Below are 15,612 nucleotides of genomic sequence, written 5' to 3'. Positions count from 1 at the left end.
ACATAAAAACTAGACGGAAGCATTCTGAGAAATTTCTTCGTGATGAGTGCATTCAACTCACAGGTTTGAACTTGCCTTTTGATAGAACAGCTTTGAAACACTCTGTTTGTAGAATTTGCAAGTGGATATTTGGAGAGATTTGTGGCCTGTGCTGCATAAAGGGAATATCTTAACTTTAGTACAAGACAGAAGCATTCTCAGAGACTCCCCTGTGCTTTATGCATTCAAATCACAGGCTTGAACCTTCCTTTTGATAGAGCAGTTTTGAACCACTCTTTTTGTAGAATCTGCAAGTGGATATTTGGAGTGATTTGAGGCCTATGATGAAAAAGGAAATATCTTCACCTAAAAACTAGACAGAAACATTCTCAGAAACTTCTGTGGGATCAGAACGTTCAACCAACAGAGTTGAACCTTCCCTTTGATAGACTAGTTTTGAAACACACTTTTTGTAGAATCTGCAAGTGGATGTTTGGAGGGCTTTGAGGCCTATGCTGGAAAGAAAATATCTTCACCTAAAAACTAGACAGAAGCATTCTCAGAAACTTCTTTGTGATGAGTGCATTCAACTCACAGTGTTGAAAGTTCCTTTTGATAGAACAATTGTGACACAATCTTCTTATAGAATCTGCAAGTGGATATTTGGATTGCTTGAGGCCTATGCTGGAGTAAGAAATAATTTCACATAAAAACTATATTGAAGCATTCTCAAAAACATCTTTGTGATGTGTGCCTTCAACTCACAGAATTGAAACTTCCTTTTGATAAAGCAGTTTTGAAACACCATATTGTAGAATCTGCAAGTGGATAGTTTTAGCACTTTGAGGCCTAGCCTGGAAAAGGGTATATCTTCACATAAAAACTGGACAGAAGCATTCTCAGAAACTTCCCTGTGCTTTATGAATTCAACTCACAGACTTGAACCTTCCTTTTGATAGAACAGTTTGGAAAAACACTTTTTGTAGAATCTGGAAGTGGATATTTAGAGCGCTTTGAGGCCTATGCAGGAAAAGGAAATACCATCACATAAAAACTAGACAGAAGTATTCTCAGAAACTTCTTTGTGATGTGTGCACTCAACTCACAGATTTGAACCCTGCTTTTCAAAGAGCAGTTATGAAACACCCTTTTTGTAGGATCTGCAGGTGGACATTTTTGGCGCTTTGAGGCCAATGCTGGAAAAGGAAATATGTATACATAAAAACTAAACAGAAGCATTCTCAGAAACTTCTCTGTGTTTTATGATTTCAACTCACAGAGTTGAAGCTTCCTTTTGATAGCGCAGTTTTGAAACACTCTTTTGTAGAATCTGCAAGTGGATATTTGGAATGCTTTGAGGCCTATGCTCGAAAAGGAAATTTCTTCATATAAATACTAGACAGAAGCATGCTCAGAAACTTCTTTGTGATGAGTGCATTGTACTCACAGACTTTAAATTTCCTTTTGATAGAGCAGTTTTGAAACAGTCTTTTTGTAAAATATGAAAGTGTATATTTGGTGCGATTTGAGGGCTAAGATGGAAAAGGAAATATCTTCACATAAAAACTGGACAGAAGTATTCTCCGTATTTTCTTTGTGATGTGTGCATTAAACTAACAGAGTAGAACCTTCCTTTTGATAGAGCAGTTTTGAAACCCTCTTTTTGTAGAATCTGCAAGTGGATATTTGGAGCGATTTGAGGCCTATGGTGAAAAAGGGGATATCTTCGCATAGAAACTAGATAGAAGCATTCTCAGAAACTTCCCTGTGCCGTATGCATTCAACTCACGGACTTAAAACTTCCTTTTGAAAGAGCAGATTTGAAACACTTTTTTTGTAGAAACTGCAAGTGGATATTTGGAGCGCTTTGAGGCCTATGCAGGAAAAGGAAATATCCCCACATAAAAAGTAGACAAAAGCATTCTCCGAAACTTCTTTGTGATGAATGCATTCACCTCACAGAGTTGAACCTTCCCTTTGATGGAACAGTTTTGAAACACTCTTTTTGTAGAATCTGCAAGTGGCTATTTGGAGCGCTTTGAGGCGTATGCTGGAAAAGGAAATATCTTCACATAATAAATAGACGGAAGCATTCACAGAAACTTCTCTGTGATGAGTGCATTCACCTCACAGAGTTCAACCTTCCTTTTGGTAGAACAGTTATGAAACACTCTCTTTGTAGAGTCTACAAGAGATTATTTGGAGCTCATTGAGGCCTATGCTGGAAAAGAAAGTATCTTCCCGGAAAAACTAAGCAGAATCATTCTCAGAAATATTTTTGTGATGAGTGCATTCAACTCACAGCCTTGAACCTTCCTTTTGATAGAGTAGTTTTGAAACACTCGTTTTGTAGAATCTGCAAGTGGATATTTGGAGTGCTTTGAGGTCTATGCTGGAAAAGGAAATATCTTCACATCAAAACTAGACAGAAACATTCTCAGAAATTTCTGTGTGATGAGTGCATTCAACTCACAGGGTTGAACTTTCCTTTTGCTAGAACAGTTTTGAAACATTCTTTTTGTAGAATCTGCAAGTGTGTATTTGGAGCGATTTGAGGCCTATGCTGCAAAAAGAGAAATCTTCACATAAAAACTAGACAGAAGCATTCCCAAAAACTTCCCCGTGCTTCATGCATTCAACTCACAGACTTGAACCTTCCTTTTGATAGAGCAGTTTTGAAACACTCTTTTTGTAGAATCTGCAATTGGATATTTGGAGCGATTTGAGGCCTATGATGAAAAAGGGAATGTCTTCACCTAAAAATTAGACAGAAGCATGCTCTGAAACTTCTTTGTGATGAGTGCATTCAACCCACAGAGTTGAAACCTCCTTTTTTTTAGAACTGTTTTGTAACACTCTCTTTGTAGAATCTGAAAGTGGATACTTGGTGCGCTTTGAGGCCTATGCTGGAAATGGAAATATGTTCTCATAAAAACTAAGCAGAAGCATACTCACAGAGTTCTTAGTGATGAGTGCATTCAACTCACAGACATAAACTTTCCTTTTGATATAGCAGTTTTGACACACTCTTTTTGTAGAATCTGCAAGTGGATATTTGGAGCGCTATGAGGGCTACGCTGTAAAAGGAAATATCATCACATAAAAACTATACGGAAGCATTCTCAGAAACATCTCTATGATGAGCGCATTGTACTCACAGACTTGAACTTTCTTTTTGATAGAGCAGTTTTGAAACACTCCTTTTGTAGAATGTGCAAGTGGATATTTGGTGTGCTTTGAGGCCTAATCTGGAAAAGGAAATATCTTCACATAAAAACTAGACAGAAGCATTCTCTGAAACTTCTTTGTGATGCGTGCATTCATCTAACAGACTAGAAACTTCCTTTTGATAGAGCAGTTTTGAAACACCCTTTTTGTAGAATCTGCAAGTGGATATTTGGAGCGATTTGAGGCCTGTGGTGTAAAAGGGAATATCTTCACATAAAAACTAGAAGGAAGCATTCTCAGAAACTTCAGTGTGCGTTATGCATTCAACTCACAGACTTGAACATTCCTTTTGAGAGAGCAGATTTGAAAAACTCTTTTTGTAGAAATTGCAAGTGGATATTTGGAGTGGTTTGAGGCCTATGCTGGAAAAGGATATATCCTCACATAAAAACTAGACAAAAGCATTCTCTGAAACTTCTTTGTGATGAATGCATTCAGCTTACAGAGTTGAACTTTCCTTTTGAGAGAACAGTTTTGAAACACTCTTTTTGTAGAATCTGCAAGTGGATATTTGGAGAGCTTTGAGACCTATGCTGGAAAAGGAAATATCTTCACATAAAAATTAGACAGAAGCATTGTCAGACACTTCTCTGTGATGAGTGCATTCAACTCACAGAGTTCAACCTTCCTTTTTGTAGAACAGTTATGAAACACTCTCTTTGTAGAATCTACAAGGGATCATTTGGAGCACATTGGGGCCTATGCTGGAAAAGGAAGTATCTTCCCATTAAAAAAAAAAGCAGAATCATTCTGAGATACTATTTTGTGATCAGTGCATTCGACTCACAGACTTGCACCTTCCTTTTGATAGAGCAGTTTTGAAACACTCTTTTTGAAGAATCTTCAAGTGGATATTTGGAGCGCTTTGAGGCCTATGCTGGAAAAGGAAATATCTTCACATAAAAACTAGACAGAAGCATTGTCAGACACTTCTCTGTGATGAGTGCATTCAACTCACAGAGTTCAACCTTCCTTTTTGTAGAACAGTTATGAAACACTCTCTTTGTATAATCTACAAGGGATCATTTGGAGCACATTAAGACCTATCCTTGAAAAGGGTGTATCTTCCCATAAAAAAATAAGCAGAATCATTCTGCGATACCTTTTTGTGATGAGTGCATTCAACTCACAGACTTGAACATTCCTTTCGATAGAGCAGTTTTGAAACACTCTTTTTGTAGATTCTGCAAGTGGGTATTTTGAGCGCTTTGAGGTCAAAGATGGAAAAGGAAATATCTTCATATAAAAACTAGACAGAAGCATTCTCAGAAATTACTTCGGGATGAGTGCATTCAACCCAAAGAGTTGAACCTTCCTTTTGATAGAACAGTTTTGAAACACTTTTTTTGGAGAATCTGCAAGTGGATATTTGGAGCAATTTGAGGCCTATGCTAGAAAAGGAAATATCTTCACATAAAAACTAGACGGAAGCATTCTGAGAAATTTCTTCGTGATGAGTGCATTCAACTCACAGGTTTGAACTTGCCTTTTGATAGAACAGCTTTGAAACACTCTGTTTGTAGAATTTGCAAGTGGATATTTGGAGAGATTTGTGGCCTGTGCTGCATAAAGGGAATATCTTAACTTTAGTACAAGACAGAAGCATTCTCAGAGACTCCCCTGTGCTTTATGCATTCAAATCACAGGCTTGAACCTTCCTTTTGATAGAGCAGTTTTGAACCACTCTTTTTGTAGAATCTGCAAGTGGATATTTGGAGTGATTTGAGGCCTATGATGAAAAAGGAAATATCTTCACCTAAAAACTAGACAGAAACATTCTCAGAAACTTCTGTGGGATCAGAACGTTCAACCAACAGAGTTGAACCTTCCCTTTGATAGACTAGTTTTGAAACACACTTTTTGTAGAATCTGCAAGTGGATGTTTGGAGGGCTTTGAGGCCTATACTGGAAAGAAAATATCTTCACCTAAAAACTAGACAGAAGCATTCTCAGAAACTTCTTTGTGATGAGTGCATTCAACTCACAGTGTTGAAAGTTCCTTTTGATAGAACAATTGTGACACAATCTTCTTATAGAATCTGCAAGTGGATATTTGGATTGCTTGAGGCCTATGCTGGAGTAAGAAATAATTTCACATAAAAACTATATTGAAGCATTCTCAAAAACATCTTTGTGATGTGTGCCTTCAACTCACAGAATTGAAACTTCCTTTTGATAAAGCAGTTTTGAAACACCATATTGTAGAATCTGCAAGTGGATAGTTTTAGCACTTTGAGGCCTAGCCTGGAAAAGGGTATATCTTCACATAAAAACTGGACAGAAGCATTCTCAGAAACTTCCCTGTGCTTTATGAATTCAACTCACAGACTTGAACCTTCCTTTTGATAGAACAGTTTGGAAAAACACTTTTTGTAGAATCTGGAAGTGGATATTTAGAGCGCTTTGAGGCCTATGCAGGAAAAGGAAATACCATCACATAAAAACTAGACAGAAGTATTCTCAGAAACTTCTTTGTGATGTGTGCACTCAACTCACAGATTTGAACCCTGCTTTTCAAAGAGCAGTTATGAAACACCCTTTTTGTAGGATCTGCAGGTGGACATTTTTGGCGCTTTGAGGCCAATGCTGGAAAAGGAAATATGTATACATAAAAACTAAACAGAAGCATTCTCAGAAACTTCTCTGTGTTTTATGATTTCAACTCACAGAGTTGAAGCTTCCTTTTGATAGCGCAGTTTTGAAACACTCTTTTGTAGAATCTGCAAGTGGATATTTGGAATGCTTTGAGGCCTATGCTCGAAAAGGAAATTTCTTCATATAAATACTAGACAGAAGCATGCTCAGAAACTTCTTTGTGATGAGTGCATTGTACTCACAGACTTTAAATTTCCTTTTGATAGAGCAGTTTTGAAACAGTCTTTTTGTAAAATATGAAAGTGTATATTTGGTGCGATTTGAGGGCTAAGATGGAAAAGGAAATATCTTCACATAAAAACTGGACAGAAGTATTCTCCGTATTTTCTTTGTGATGTGTGCATTAAACTAACAGAGTAGAACCTTCCTTTTGATAGAGCAGTTTTGAAACCCTCTTTTTGTAGAATCTGCAAGTGGATATTTGGAGCGATTTGAGGCCTATGGTGAAAAAGGGGATATCTTCGCATAGAAACTAGATAGAAGCATTCTCAGAAACTTCCCTGTGCCGTATGCATTCAACTCACGGACTTAAAACTTCCTTTTGAAAGAGCAGATTTGAAACACTTTTTTTGTAGAAACTGCAAGTGGATATTTGGAGCGCTTTGAGGCCTATGCAGGAAAAGGAAATATCCCCACATAAAAAGTAGACAAAAGCATTCTCCGAAACTTCTTTGTGATGAATGCATTCACCTCACAGAGTTGAACCTTCCCTTTGATGGAACAGTTTTGAAACACTCTTTTTGTAGAATCTGCAAGTGGCTATTTGGAGCGTTTTGAGGCGTATGCTGGAAAAGGAAATATCTTCACATAATAAATAGACGGAAGCATTCACAGAAACTTCTCTGTGATGAGTGCATTCACCTCACAGAGTTCAACCTTCCTTTTGGTAGAACAGTTATGAAACACTCTCTTTGTAGAGTCTACAAGAGATTATTTGGAGCTCATTGAGGCCTATGCTGGAAAAGAAAGTATCTTCCCGGAAAAACTAAGCAGAATCATTCTCAGAAATATTTTTGTGATGAGTGCATTCAACTCACAGCCTTGAACCTTCCTTTTGATAGAGTAGTTTTGAAACACTCGTTTTGTAGAATCTGCAAGTGGATATTTGGAGTGCTTTGAGGTCTATGCTGGAAAAGGAAATATCTTCACATCAAAACTAGACAGAAACATTCTCAGAAATTTCTGTGTGATGAGTGCATTCAACTCACAGGGTTGAACTTTCCTTTTGCTAGAACAGTTTTGAAACATTCTTTTTGTAGAATCTGCAAGTGTGTATTTGGAGCGATTTGAGGCCTATGCTGCAAAAAGAGAAATCTTCACATAAAAACTAGACAGAAGCATTCCCAAAAACTTCCCCGTGCTTCATGCATTCAACTCACAGACTTGAACCTTCCTTTTGATAGAGCAGTTTTGAAACACTCTTTTTGTAGAATCTGCAATTGGATATTTGGAGCGATTTGAGGCCTATGATGAAAAAGGGAATGTCTTCACCTAAAAATTAGACAGAAGCATGCTCTGAAACTTCTTTGTGATGAGTGCATTCAACCCACAGAGTTGAAACCTCCTTTTTTTTAGAACTGTTTTGTAACACTCTCTTTGTAGAATCTGAAAGTGGATACTTGGTGCGCTTTGAGGCCTATGCTGGAAATGGAAATATGTTCTCATAAAAACTAAGCAGAAGCATACTCACAGAGTTCTTAGTGATGAGTGCATTCAACTCACAGACATAAACTTTCCTTTTGATATAGCAGTTTTGACACACTCTTTTTGTAGAATCTGCAAGTGGATATTTGGAGCGCTATGAGGGCTACGCTGTAAAAGGAAATATCATCACATAAAAACTATACGGAAGCATTCTCAGAAACATCTCTATGACGAGCGCATTGTACTCACAGACTTGAACTTTCTTTTTGATAGAGCAGTTTTGAAACACTCCTTTTGTAGAATGTGCAAGTGGATATTTGGTGTGCTTTGAGGCCTAATCTGGAAAAGGAAATATCTTCACATAAAAACTAGACAGAAGCATTCTCTGAAACTTCTTTGTGATGCGTGCATTCATCTAACAGACTAGAAACTTCCTTTTGATAGAGCAGTTTTGAAACACCCTTTTTGTAGAATCTGCAAGTGGATATTTGGAGCGATTTGAGGCCTGTGGTGTAAAAGGGAATATCTTCACATAAAAACTAGAAGGAAGCATTCTCAGAAACTTCAGTGTGCGTTATGCATTCAACTCACAGACTTGAACATTCCTTTTGAGAGAGCAGATTTGAAAAACTCTTTTTGTAGAAATTGCAAGTGGATATTTGGAGTGGTTTGAGGCCTATGCTGGAAAAGGATATATCCTCACATAAAAACTAGACAAAAGCATTCTCTGAAACTTCTTTGTGATGAATGCATTCAGCTTACAGAGTTGAACTTTCCTTTTGAGAGAACAGTTTTGAAACACTCTTTTTGTAGAATCTGCAAGTGGATATTTGGAGAGCTTTGAGACCTATGCTGGAAAAGGAAATATCTTCACATAAAAATTAGACAGAAGCATTGTCAGACACTTCTCTGTGATGAGTGCATTCAACTCACAGAGTTCAACCTTCCTTTTTGTAGAACAGTTATGAAACACTCTCTTTGTAGAATCTACAAGGGATCATTTGGAGCACATTGGGGCCTATGCTGGAAAAGGAAGTTTCTTCCCATTAAAAAAAAAAGCAGAATCATTCTGAGATACTATTTTGTGATCAGTGCATTCGACTCACAGACTTGCACCTTCCTTTTGATAGAGCAGTTTTGAAACACTCTTTTTGAAGAATCTTCAAGTGGATATTTGGAGCGCTTTGAGGCCTATGCTGGAAAAGGAAATATCTTCACATAAAAACTAGACAGAAGCATTGTCAGACACTTCTCTGTGATGAGTGCATTCAACTCACAGAGTTCAACCTTCCTTTTTGTAGAACAGTTATGAAACACTCTCTTTGTATAATCTACAAGGGATCATTTGGAGCACATTAAGACCTATCCTTGAAAAGGGTGTATCTTCCCATAAAAAAATAAGCAGAATCATTCTGCGATACCTTTTTGTGATGAGTGCATTCAACTCACAGACTTGAACATTCCTTTCGATAGAGCAGTTTTGAAACACTCTTTTTGTAGATTCTGCAAGTGGGTATTTTGAGCGCTTTGAGGTCAAAGATGGAAAAGGAAATATCTTCATATAAAAACTAGACAGAAGCATTCTCAGAAATTACTTCGGGATGAGTGCATTCAACCCAAAGAGTTGAACCTTCCTTTTGATAGAACAGTTTTGAAACACTTTTTTTGGAGAATCTGCAAGTGGATATTTGGAGCAATTTGAGGCCTATGCTAGAAAAGGAAATATCTTCACATAAAAACTAGACGGAAGCATTCTCAGAAATTTCTTGGTGATGAGTGCATTCAACTCACAGGTTTGAACTTGCCTTTTGATAGAACAGCTTTGAAACACTCTGTTTGTAGAATTTGCAAGTGGATATTTGGAGAGATTTGTGGCCTGTGCTGCATAAAGGGAATATCTTAACTTTAGAACAAGACAGAAGCATTCTCAGAGACTCCCCTGTGCTTTATGCATTCAAATCACAGGCTTGAACCTTCCTTTTGATAGAGCAGTTTTGAACCACTCTTTTTGTAGAATCTGCAAGTGGATATTTGGAGTGATTTGAGGCCTATGATGAAAAAGGAAATATCTTCACCTAAAAACTAGACAGAAACATTCTCAGAAACTTCTGTGGGATCAGAACGTTCAACCAACAGAGTTGAACCTTCCCTTTGATAGACTAGTTTTGAAACACACTTTTTGTAGAATCTGCAAGTGGATGTTTGGAGGGCTTTGAGGCCTATGCTGGAAAGAAAATATCTTCACCTAAAAACTAGACAGAAGCATTCTCAGAAACTTCTTTGTGATGAGTGCATTCAACTCACAGTGTTGAAAGTTCCTTTTGATAGAACAATTGTGACACAATCTTCTTATAGAATCTGCAAGTGGATATTTGGATTGCTTGAGGCCTATGCTGGAGTAAGAAATAATTTCACATAAAAACTATATTGAAGCTTTCTCAAAAACATCTTTGTGATGTGTGCCTTCAACTCACAGAATTGAAACTTCCTTTTGATAAAGCAGTTTTGAAACACCATATTGTAGAATCTGCAAGTGGATAGTTTTAGCACTTTGAGGCCTAGCCTGGAAAAGGGTATATCTTCACATAAAAACTGGACAGAAGCATTCTCAGAAACTTCCCTGTGCTTTATGAATTCAACTCACAGACTTGAACCTTCCTTTTGATAGAACAGTTTGGAAAAACACTTTTTGTAGAATCTGGAAGTGGATATTTAGAGCGCTTTGAGGCCTATGCAGGAAAAGGAAAAACCATCACATAAAAACTAGACAGAAGTATTCTCAGAAACTTCTTTGTGATGTGTGCACTCAACTCACAGATTTGAACCCTGCTTTTCAAAGAGCAGTTATGAAACACCCTTTTTGTAGGATCTGCAGGTGGACATTTTTGGCGCTTTGAGGCCAATGCTGGAAAAGGAAATATGTATACATAAAAACTAAACAGAAGCATTCTCAGAAACTTCTCTGTGTTTTATGATTTCAACTCACAGAGTTGAACCTTCCTTTTGATAGCGCAGTTTTGAAACACTCTTTTGTAGAATCTGCAAGTGGATATTTGGAATGCTTTGAGGCCTATGCTCGAAAAGGAAATTTCTTCATATAAATACTAGACAGAAGCATGCTCAGAAACTTCTTTGTGATGAGTGCATTGTACTCACAGACTTTAAATTTCCTTTTGATAGAGCAGTTTTGAAACAGTCTTTTTGTAAAATATGAAAGTGTATATTTGGTTCGATTTGAGGGCTAAGATGGAAAAGGAAATATCTTCACATAAAAACTGGACAGAAGTATTCTCCGTATTTTCTTTGTGATGTGTGCATTAAACTAACAGAGTAGAACCTTCCTTTTGATAGAGCAGTTTTGAAACCCTCTTTTGGTAGAATCTGCAAGTGGATATTTGGAGCGATTTGAGGCCTATGGTGAAAAAGGGGATATCTTCGCATAAAAACTAGATAGAAGCATTCTCAGAAACTTCCCTGTGCCGTATGCATTCAACTCACGGACTTAAAACTTCCTTTTGAAAGAGCAGATTTGAAACACTTTTTTTGTAGAAACTGCAAGTGGATATTTGGAGCGATTTGAGGCCTATGCAGGAAAAGGAAATATCCCCACATAAAAAGTAGACAAAAGCATTCTCCGAAACTTCTTTGTGATGAGTGCATTCACCTCACAGAGTTGAACCTTCCCTTTGATGGAACAGTTTTGAAACACTCTTTTTGTAGAATCTGCAAGTGGCTATTTGGAGCGCTTTGAGGCGTATGCTGGAAAAGGAAATATCTTCACATAATAAATAGACGGAAGCATTCACAGAAACTTCTCTGTGATGAGTGCATTCACCTCACAGAGTTCAACCTTCCTTTTGGTAGAACAGTTATGAAACACTCTCTTTGTAGAGTCTACAAGAGATTATTTGGAGCTCATTGAGGCCTATGCTGGAAAAGAAAGTATCTTCCCGGAAAAACTAAGCAGAATCATTCTCAGAAATATTTTTGTGATGAGTGCATTCAACTCACAGCCTTGAACCTTCCTTTTGATAGAGTAGTTTTGAAACACTCGTTTTGTAGAATCTGCAAGTGGATATTTGGAGTGCTTTGAGGTCTATGCTGGAAAAGGAAATATCTTCACATCAAAACTAGACAGAAACATTCTCAGAAATGTCTGTGTGATGAGTGCATTCAACTCACAGGGTTGAACTTTCCTTTTGCTAGAACAGTTTTGAAACAGTCTTTTTGTAGAATCTGCAAGTGGATATTTGGAGCATTTTGAGGTCTATGCTGGAAAAGGAAATATCTTCACATAAAAACTAGACAGAAGCATTCCCAAAAACTTCCCCGTGCTTCATGCATTCAACTCACAGACTTGAACCTTCCTTTTGATAGAGCAGTTTTGAAACACTCTTTTTGTAGAATCTGCAATTGGATATTTGGAGCGATTTGAGGCCTATGATGAAAAAGGGAATATCTTCACCTAAAAACTAGACAGAAGCATTCTCTGAAACTTCTTTGCGATGAGTGCATTCAACCCACAGAGTTGAAACCTCCTTTTTTTTAGAACTGTTTTGTAACACTCTCTTTGTAGAATCTGAAAGTGGATACTTGGTGCGCTTTGAGGCCTATGCTGGAAATGGAAATATGTTCTCATAAAAACTAAGCAGAAGCATACTCACAGAGTTCTTAGTGATGAGTGCATCCAACTCACAGACTTAAACTTTCCTTTTGATATAGCAGTTTTGACACACTCTTTTTGTAGAATCTGCAAGTGGATATTTGGAGCGCTATGAGGCCTACGCTGTAAAAGGAAATATCATCACATAAAAACTATACAGAAGCATTCTCAGAAACATCTCTATGATGAGTGCATTGTACTCACAGACTTGAACTTTCTTTTTGATAGAGCAGTTTTGAAACACTCCTTTTGTAGAATGTGCAAGTGGATATTTGGTGTGCTTTGAGGCCTAATCTGGAAAAGGAAATATCTTCACATAAAAACTAGACAGAAGCATTCTCTGAAACTTCTTTGTGATGCGTGCATTCATCTAACAGACTAGAAACTTCCTTTTGATAGAGCAGTTTTGAAACACCCTTTTTGTAGAATCTACAAGTGGATATTTGGAGCGATTTGAGGCCTGTGGTGTAAAAGGGAATATCTTCACATAAAAACTAGAAGGAAGCATTCTCAGAAACTTCAGTGTGCGTTATGCATTCAACTCACAGACTTGAACATTCCTTTTGAGAGAGCAGATTTGAAAAACTCTTTTTGTAGAAATTGCAAGTGGATATTTGGAGTGGTTTGAGGCCTATGCTGGAAAAGGATATATCCTCACATAAAAACTAGACAAAAGCATTCTCTGAAACTTCTTTGTGATGAATGCATTCAGCTTACAGAGTTGAACTTTCCTTTTGATAGAACAGTTTTGAAACACTCTTTTTGTAGAATCTGCAAGTGGATATTTGGAGAGCTTTGAGACCTATGCTGGAAAAGGAAATACCTTCACATAAAAATTAGACAGAAGCATTGTCAGACACTTCTCTGTGATGAGTGCATTCAACTCACAGAGTTCAACCTTCCTTTTTGTAGAACAGTTATGAAACACTCTCTTTGTAGAATCTACAAGGGATCATTTGGAGCACATTGGGGCCTATGCTGGAAAAGGAAGTATCTTCCCATTAAAAAAAAAAGCAGAATCATTCTGAGATACTTTTTTGTGATCAGTGCATTCGACTCACAGCCTTGCACCTTCCTTTTGATAGAGCAGTTTTGAAACACTCTTTTTGAAGAATCTTCAAGTGGATATTTGGAGCGCTTTGAGGCCTATGCTGGAAAAGGAAATATCTTCACATAAAAACTAGACAGAAGCATTGTCAGACACTTCTCTGTGATGAGTGCATTCAACTCACAGAGTTCAACCTTCCTTTTTGTAGAACAGTTATGAAACACTCTCTTTGTATAATCTACAAGGGATCATTTGGAGCACATTAAGACCTATGCTGGAAATGGGTGTATCTTCCCATAAAAAAATAAGCAGAATCATTCTGCGATACCTTTTTGTGATGAGTGCATTCAACTCACAGACTTGAACATTCCTTTCGATAGAGCAGTTTTGAAACACTCTTTTTGTAGATTCTGCAAGTGGGTATTTTGAGCGCTTTGAGGTCAAAGATGGAAAAGGAAATATCTTCATATAAAAACTAGACAGAAGCATTCTCAGAAATTACTTCGGGATGAGTGCATTCAACCCAAAGAGTTGAACCTTCCTTTTGATAGAACAGTTTTGAAACACTTTTTTTGGAGAATCTGCAAGTGGATATTTGGAGCAATTTGAGGCCTATGCTAGAAAAGGAAATATCTTCACATAAAAACTAGACGGAAGCATTCTCAGAAATTTCTTGGTGATGAGTGCATTCAACTCACAGGTTTGAACTTGCCTTTTGATAGAACAGCTTTGAAACACTCTGTTTGTAGAATTTGCAAGTGGATATTTGGAGAGATTTGTGGCCTGTGCTGCATAAAGGGAATATCTTAACTTTAGAACAAGACAGAAGCATTCTCAGAGACTCCCCTGTGCTTTATGCATTCAAATCACAGGCTTGAACCTTCCTTTTGATAGAGCAGTTTTGAACCACTCTTTTTGTAGAATCTGCAAGTGGATATTTGGAGTGATTTGAGGCCTATGATGAAAAAGGAAATATCTTCACCTAAAAACTAGACAGAAACATTCTCAGAAACTTCTGTGGGATCAGAACGTTCAACCAACAGAGTTGAACCTTCCTTTTGATAGACTAGTTTTGAAACACACTTTTTGTAGAATCTGCAAGTGGATGTTTGGAGGGCTTTGAGGCCTGTGCTGGAAAGAAAATATCTTCACCTAAAAACTAGACAGAAGCATTCTCAGAAACTTCTTTGTGATGAGTGCATTCAACTCACAGTGTTGAAAGTTCCTTTTGATAGAACAATTGTGACACAATCTTCTTATAGAATCTGCAAGTGGATATTTGGATTGCTTGAGGCCTATGCTGGAGTAAGAAATAATTTCACATAAAAACTATATTGAAGCATTCTCAAAAACATCTTTGTGATGTGTGCCTTCAACTCACAGAATTGAAACTTCCTTTTGATAAAGCAGTTTTGAAACACCATATTGTAGAATCTGCAAGTGGATAGTTTTAGCACTTTGAGGCCTAGCCTGGAAAAGGGTATATCTTCACATAAAAACTGGACAGAAGCATTCTCAGAAACTTCCCTGTGCTTTATGAATTCAACTCACAGACTTGAACCTTCCTTTTGATAGAACAGTTTGGAAAAACACTTTTTGTAGAATCTGGAAGTGGATATTTAGAGCGCTTTGAGGCCTATGCAGGAAAAGGAAATACCATCACATAAAAACTAGACAGAAGTATTCTCAGAAACTTCTTTGTGATGTGTGCACTCAACTCACAGATTTGAACCCTGCTTTTCAAAGAGCAGTTATGAAACACCCTTTTTGTAGGATCTGCAGGTGGACATTTTTGGCGCTTTGAGGCCAATGCTGGAAAAGGAAATATGTATACATAAAAACTAAACAGAAGCATTCTCAGAAACTTCTCTGTGTTTTATGATTTCAACTCACAGAGTTGAACCTTCCTTTTGATAGCGCAGTTTTGAAACACTCTTTTGTAGAATCTGCAAGTGGATATTTGGAATGCTTTGAGGCCTATGCTCGAAAAGGAAATTTCTTCATATAAATACTAGACAGAAGCATGCTCAGAAACTTCTTTGTGATGAGTGCATTGTACTCACAGACTTTAAATTTCCTTTTGATAGAGCAGTTTTGAAACAGTCTTTTTGTAAAATATGAAAGTGTATATTTGGTGCGATTTGAGGGCTAAGATGGAAAAGGAAATATCTTCACATAAAAACTGGACAGAAGTATTCTCCGTATTTTCTTTGTGATGTGTGCATTAAACTAACAGAGTAGAACCTTCCTTTTGATAGAGCAGTTTTGAAACCCTCTTTTGGTAGAATCTGCAAGTGGATATTTGGAGCGATTTGAGGCCTATGGTGAAAAAGGGGATATCTTCTCATAAAAACTAGATAGAAGCATTCTCAGAAACTTCCCTGTGCCGTATGCA

Source organism: Pongo abelii, chromosome 13 (genome assembly GCF_028885655.2).
Source record: "Pongo abelii isolate AG06213 chromosome 13, NHGRI_mPonAbe1-v2.0_pri, whole genome shotgun sequence".
Lineage (NCBI taxonomy): Eukaryota > Metazoa > Chordata > Mammalia > Primates > Hominidae > Pongo > Pongo abelii.
The sequence above is the reverse complement of the archived record's forward strand: the minus strand, read 5'-3'. Positions refer to the sequence as shown.